This window comes from Chiroxiphia lanceolata, chromosome 5, assembly GCF_009829145.1.
Source record: "Chiroxiphia lanceolata isolate bChiLan1 chromosome 5, bChiLan1.pri, whole genome shotgun sequence".
NCBI lineage: Eukaryota > Metazoa > Chordata > Aves > Passeriformes > Pipridae > Chiroxiphia > Chiroxiphia lanceolata.
In genome coordinates, this window is record NC_045641.1 from 8,378,474 (window position 1) to 8,384,904 (window position 6,431).

Consider the following 6,431-nt stretch of genomic DNA (forward strand, 5'->3'; position numbering starts at 1 on the left):
ATAAGATCATCGGCTCCAAGGGAAAAGCAGGGAGTTTGTAGATTTTTTCCCTCTGGACTCATGGGGATGGGTGTAGGTAAAATTGCAGCTACGCGGAAGGTTGTGCACTCTTTTCTGTTTGGAGAGGAGCTCGTACTTTGTGTGTATGTAAATCTTTGCATTTTTAGCAGGATTCCATTCAGAATAGTGAACTTATCTGTCATTCAGTCGCTGCTAAACATCTTTCAACTGCCTTCAGTTCAAGGTCATGAAGTGTAGCACTGGTTTGCATTGCAGCTATCATTACAGCCTGACAACGTGATCAGACTTGTTGGGAGTTAGCAAAGGGAGAAAAGGGCAGAAAACTCACTGGCTCCATTCTGCCTGTAACCTGAGTGAGCTTTCCTGTCATTGGTATAACAATGAATTTTCTTGCAGTTAGAATAAGGGCAAAATTGTGAAGGAAAATATAGACAACAAAATGCATAATACCATAAATACATAACTTGATAGAAAAGTCATACCAAGCACATCTCTGCTCCAGGAGGTTTAAATTCCTAATTCTTTGTATTCTCTGCATGCTTCCACTATGGCTACCATCTTTGGGCACTGTACACTTCAGGAATTTTATCAGATGGGTTTAGAAAGAAACATTGTTTTTTCATATGTAATTCTCTGTATTTAGCAGCGAACCTCCCCCAGGCACACCTGCATTGTAATTCCCATATTAGCTACAGCACTCTTGGACATTGTTCATATGTTGAAGATTTCACATTAGATAACTTGCCACATCTTTCATCAAACTGCTGCAATGGTGAATTACTTATATTGCTAAAAAGGCATGCCTGTGAGAATTCTAGTCTAAATTTGCCTAGGATTTGCTTCTGGCTGTTAGATCTCACGCCTACTGTTTCTGATCTGTTAAATACATACTGTCAGAAATTTCTCCCTCCACAGCACCTTGCAATACCAGATCTCAAACCAGCAAAATATCAAAGGAAAAGGGCTCTTTAACTATTTCTGGTACATGTACCTTGCACTCTGATTTTTTCTTCTACTTTCACTCAGCAGTCTGAAATGCCTCCAGCCAAAGCAGGAACAGCTCTCATGAACCTTGTACCTTCCTTGCCTTCTACTGCAAGACAGGGGTAAAAAAAAAAAAGACAACCCACAAATGTGAAAATTAACCCTCTGGATATGTTTCTCTCTTCGCCTCATCTGCAGGGAGAGACTGGTGAACTTGGGAGGCCAGGCAGCTTTCAGAAAGATGACTATAAGCATGATGGATCCCTTTTTACGTGACACAGGCTGTTCAAAAGGACAACTAGTACTTAGATACCACAGAGATTGGCACTCTCAAATGAAAATACAGGGAATGAGTCCAGCATGCCTAAAAGCCTTGCTTTCTGGTTGTCAGCTGTGACATTTTAAAGCACCAACACCGTACGTGCGCTAGCGAGGCTCGTGGGAACCCTCAGATTTCTGACTGCAGCATAACTGAGTGACCCATCGACAATTTGCCTTTACCAAGGTTCTTTTAACTTTCCATCTTGGATCTATCCAGGCCCATACGGCAATCAGAGGTCCCTGGTTCAGCAGAACAGCAGCATCACGGAGTGAGCCCAAGGCATTGTGAGGGCTGACCACAACCACTGAGAGATGTGTGCCTACTCTTGGTGGCCAAATGAGAGGGAAATGTTGGCACTGGCAGGCTGAGGGCCCAGATGTGCGCCTACAACCCCAAGGAGTCCAAGATAGGAATGGAAGGAAGGGGACCCGATGTGATTCACAAAACCAGGCAGTGACCTCACTGTGTTTGTGGTGGAGAGCAGATGAGAAAGGAGAAAAACAAGACAACCTTATTATGAAGCCTTATTATGAGTTTTCAGTGTTGTACACGGTGAATACTAGATGAGATGAGGGGCTCTCTGTTAGCATTTTGTATAAGAGTTTGGTAGGTTCTCAGTGTGTCTTTCTATACCTCTTAGAACACAAAAGATGTTGACTGACTCTCTTCTAAAGAGTCTCTATAAGACCAGCCTTCAGTGAAGCATTGTGTGCATGACAATGACCAGGGATGTCCAGGTCAGAGTGGAGTTCAGAGAAGAGTGGGTAGCTGAAAGGAAGAACCTGATTCCAAAACCTTGGAGAAGCAAGCCAAAAACTTGATGGAGCCAGACCACAGCTAAAGCATATCTGCCTATTGTCACCACCTGCAACTAATTTAAATTCTGAAGGCCTGCTGGGACCTCAAGGCAACCTACCAACTATAGCTATGATTGACCAAGGCATAGAAAAGCTGTCCTTTTGTTGTAGGTGCTTTTCACTTTTTTAAATGAAAGACAGCATCCAGAGAGGCATCAGTCTGAATCCATGGACTGCAAAGCAGGAGGGACCAGAGATTTTTGAAGAGGTCCCTCCGAATGCAGCTGAATTTCCTTCTCGCTGGACCAGGGTTTATAGATACCTATAAACTGATGATTAAATATCTACAGAGGAGCCAGACATCTGGGTTTTTTTCTCATCCAAGATAAAACATCCTGTATTTTAGGTGAGCATCCTGATTACTGTGCTGTTGTGTTCGACTACAAGGGGATAAAATGTCTTCCCTTTCCTCGAGTTTCTGAAATACCCTTTCAAATCTAGCCCTAAACAAAGCATTTGCTTTCAGCATCTCCAAATTTATTACCATTTCTTGAATGAACAAAGTCCAATTTGCAAACTACATTAGTTCCCCAAACCCACATACTGAGTGAATAAATAATATCTAGAAGAAAGGAGAGGAGAGCTGCTCTTCTTTCAAACAAATTGTGGTGGCACAGTCAGGCAATTCCCCTCAGAGCAACCTAACTCACTAGTATTGTGGATAATCTGTTGGTCTCATTAACTTTTTCTCCAGCTACTCAGAATTTAGGTTGTGGGAGTACTGTGACTTCTGCTTTATTTTTTTCCTTGCTACTATTTTATTAATGCAATATCTTTTTTTCTTTCAGTTACCAGTTGTCCGTTATTATATTTAGGTAGTAAATGCTCCTGAACTTTTACTCAGAGAATGCTTGGTGTGATTGGCTCTAATTTTCAAAATACAGATATTTCCTAATATAATGAAATCCTCAGCACAGATGACAAATGCTATTTTCATATTAGTAGCAATAAAAAATTAATCAAATTACAGTGAAAATAAAACAACTAAGACTATCCCAAATGAAAGGACAGTAAGTTTGCTTCTGCACTTAGAGATGCTTTTCCATCTGCAGATGGGAGACTGGAATCATTGCCAAAGCCCAGCGGCAGCATTACCCAGTTTGCTGTGCAGTAGAATCATAGTATTATTTAGATTGGAAAAGAATTCTAAGGTCATCAGGTCCAACTGTTAACCCAGAACTACCAAGTCCACCTCTAAACCATGTCTCTAAGTGCCACATCTACACATGTTTTAAATAACTTTGGGGATCATGACTCAACCATTTCCCTGGCCAGTCTGTTCCAGTGCTTGACAACCCATTCAGTGAAGAAATTTTTCAAAATATCCTATTTAAACTTCTAGAAGTAATTTAAGGCTGTGGTGGTGGCTACTATAGGAAGAAATATTTATAGCTGAGAGATGGATAATATTATCAGTACAAGCTGGTTTTATTACTCAGCACACACTCCCATATTCTGAAACACAGCAATCTATTAGAAGCCCTGCTTGGACTGATACTGGGCTGCATTTTTTTGTTTATGGTCTGCTCTCTGAGATTTACTGCATGCTCCAGGCTGAAGCTTGTCAGGCTGCAAACACCAGAGTTCAGGCAGAGAATGCATTTTTATCTCTGAGTCACCAGGACAGGGTGGGTGACCACAAAGTCCTGTGTCCACCCAGCCATAATGCTGAGTCAGGAGTCACATCCAGCAGCAGCTCATAGCATGGGCTTTCCACATCCTCTTAGTGCTGAGTCTCAGCCAAAAGCTGAAAGAAGGGGACCTGAGTGAAATCACAGGAGCAGATTTCTCCAGCCAGCACAAACCCTCATGTGACATAAACAAGGAGGGCAGAAATTACCAGTAGGACTTTAGATGCATTAGTTTACTTCAGGCACTTACTGTGGGGAAAAATGCATGTCAGGAGAGTAGTAAGCACAAACACACAAAGCATGCTCTAGCTGGCTTTGTAAAATTAATCTCTAAACACAAACATACCAGAGCTATTACAAATTGTAAACCTTGTAGTGTGCAGGGTTTTCCAGCCTGTTTACAACCCTTCTCTCGCTGGCAAGTGCAGAGAGATATGAAAACCCAGAGTTTAAATTGTGAAATGAACCACAAAGTAAGCAGAGACACTGGCTGATGTAGCATTTGGTTTCAGGGAGAACAGCTTGTAAGCATGACAGGGATGGTTGCATGCCTGTTGAATCAATACTGTTTCTTTCCTCTTTCCTCCTTCCCAGTCCATGATTTGCTCTCAGTCCTTTGCTATCACTTTACCTGTTGCCTCTGAAAAATAAAGAAATTAATAAGAATAAATAAATATCCTGCTTTTAACTTGGGCATGTTCCTACCTCTCATTCGCAATCCATCCACTCAAGTGGATGACTGAGAAAATGAGTGGGTGAAGCACAGGCAAACAGTGCCAGAAAAAGCTGAGGAGGTGGCAGGTATTGAAGTCATGGGGGTAGAAGAGGAAAACTCCCATGGAACACCAGTCTAGATGACCCAGTCTTTCAGTCACTCCAAAAGACTGTTCATTGCATTTGATGGGAGGTACTGGGATTCCTGGTGAGAGGCCAGTGTGTCTTTGCGTCAGCTGTTGCACAAACTTACAGTGAAAAAGCTGGTTCATGCCCTGATTTGGTCAGAACTGTAGACTATATAATCAGTCCTGTTTTTTGGATGCTGTAACAGTAGTTTAAGATACCACTGCCTCCCTCTGTTTTTTACCAACTCTCTCATCAAGCTGGCTATCCTTCCCACATCAGTAAATGCCACACAAACATCTCTTACACTGCTTATTACAACCCTCAAAGCCACTCAGCCCATTTTGCTCCTACCTGATCTTTTACCACATCTCAGTTACAGAAATGATGAGTACTAGGTCATGAGCAGTCACAGGCAGCTTGAGGTATTTGGTAGATAGCTTCATGTATTTGTTAAATCTGCCAGAGGACACCTGAGTATGTCTCAAAGGCAGGAAAAAATGGCAGGATATTACTTGACCTAGAAGAAAAATATACTCTAAATACTGGAGTTGAGAGACATCCACTTCCACAATATAAATCCAAGATCTCATATAATATTTTAGCCGTGCCCTTAGAAATGATGCTTTATACTTAGAAATCATGAAGATAGTGCATAATCAGTGTTATATTGCATAAACAACTTCATTCCTGTAGGATGTGTGGTGTTCATCTGGTGTTTGTCTGTTCAGGAACAGGTCCTACTCACAGGTCAAGATACTCAGTTTTGGTGTCTGGATGAAGATTTTGGACATTTCCCTCTCACCACTACTGATCTAGTACACATTGGCCAAGGAACTGTGCAGCTCTCCATAAAATGCACACATTTTGATCACCTGATGAGCTCTATTAGCAGCACTAAGCAACCGGGATCTTGGCCTGGTTCAGCTGGATACTTGCAGGAAGCTGATGTCATCTGTGATGATCCAGGAATTCTTCCTGGTCATCTACTGTCCCTTCGGGAGGTTGCAGGTGTCCCTTAGGAGCCCATGTCTGTTCTGCTCCGGTCTTGAGTATCATCTAGCATCTCATGTGGTAAAAGATAACCAGATTTAGGCAGCTGAATCTCATCCCAAGTATCTGTTTCATTCTAAAAGCTGTCAACAGAATGGGGCAAGCAAATCAGTAGTGTGAAATTGTCCCATGAAAAATTCAAATGAAGTCTAGGGGCTGCACATTCATGCTCACAGGCACAGAGCCTGTTGTAGGTGTGGGGTCCACAATCAATACAGGCAAAGTCCTTGCCTTTAGGAGTTCACTAACCAGCAATGTCGTGTTTAAATCCAATGAATGGTTCTGCCTGTATGTTGCAAGACCAGGTGGAACTGTGAGTAGTGAACCAGAGCTGCTTGTGGTTAACAAAATTCTTACAGTAACTCTGGGAAGCTTACATTGGAGCATACATTGATGCCCAGCTGAATGTTTCCAAATAAGAGCCAAGAGGAGCTGCCTCTTTGCTGCCAACACCAGGATCAAGTACACATTAATTTTTATGTATTTTGTGTGTACATTGGCTCAGGGCCACAGTTATACCTGAGGTGTAGATAAAAATCAGCAACTACATCTGCTCTGGAGGTGTAAAGGTCTTAAGAGTTAGCTGAATACTCTGCTAACACGATGTAGAATTAAGGGTAATCCTGATGTGGACAGGTAGGTAGAATGTGTTGCAAGGTGTGATGAACAGACTATGTATTAACACGGTAACGGTGGTCCCTGTGTCTGTAAATATATGTTTTC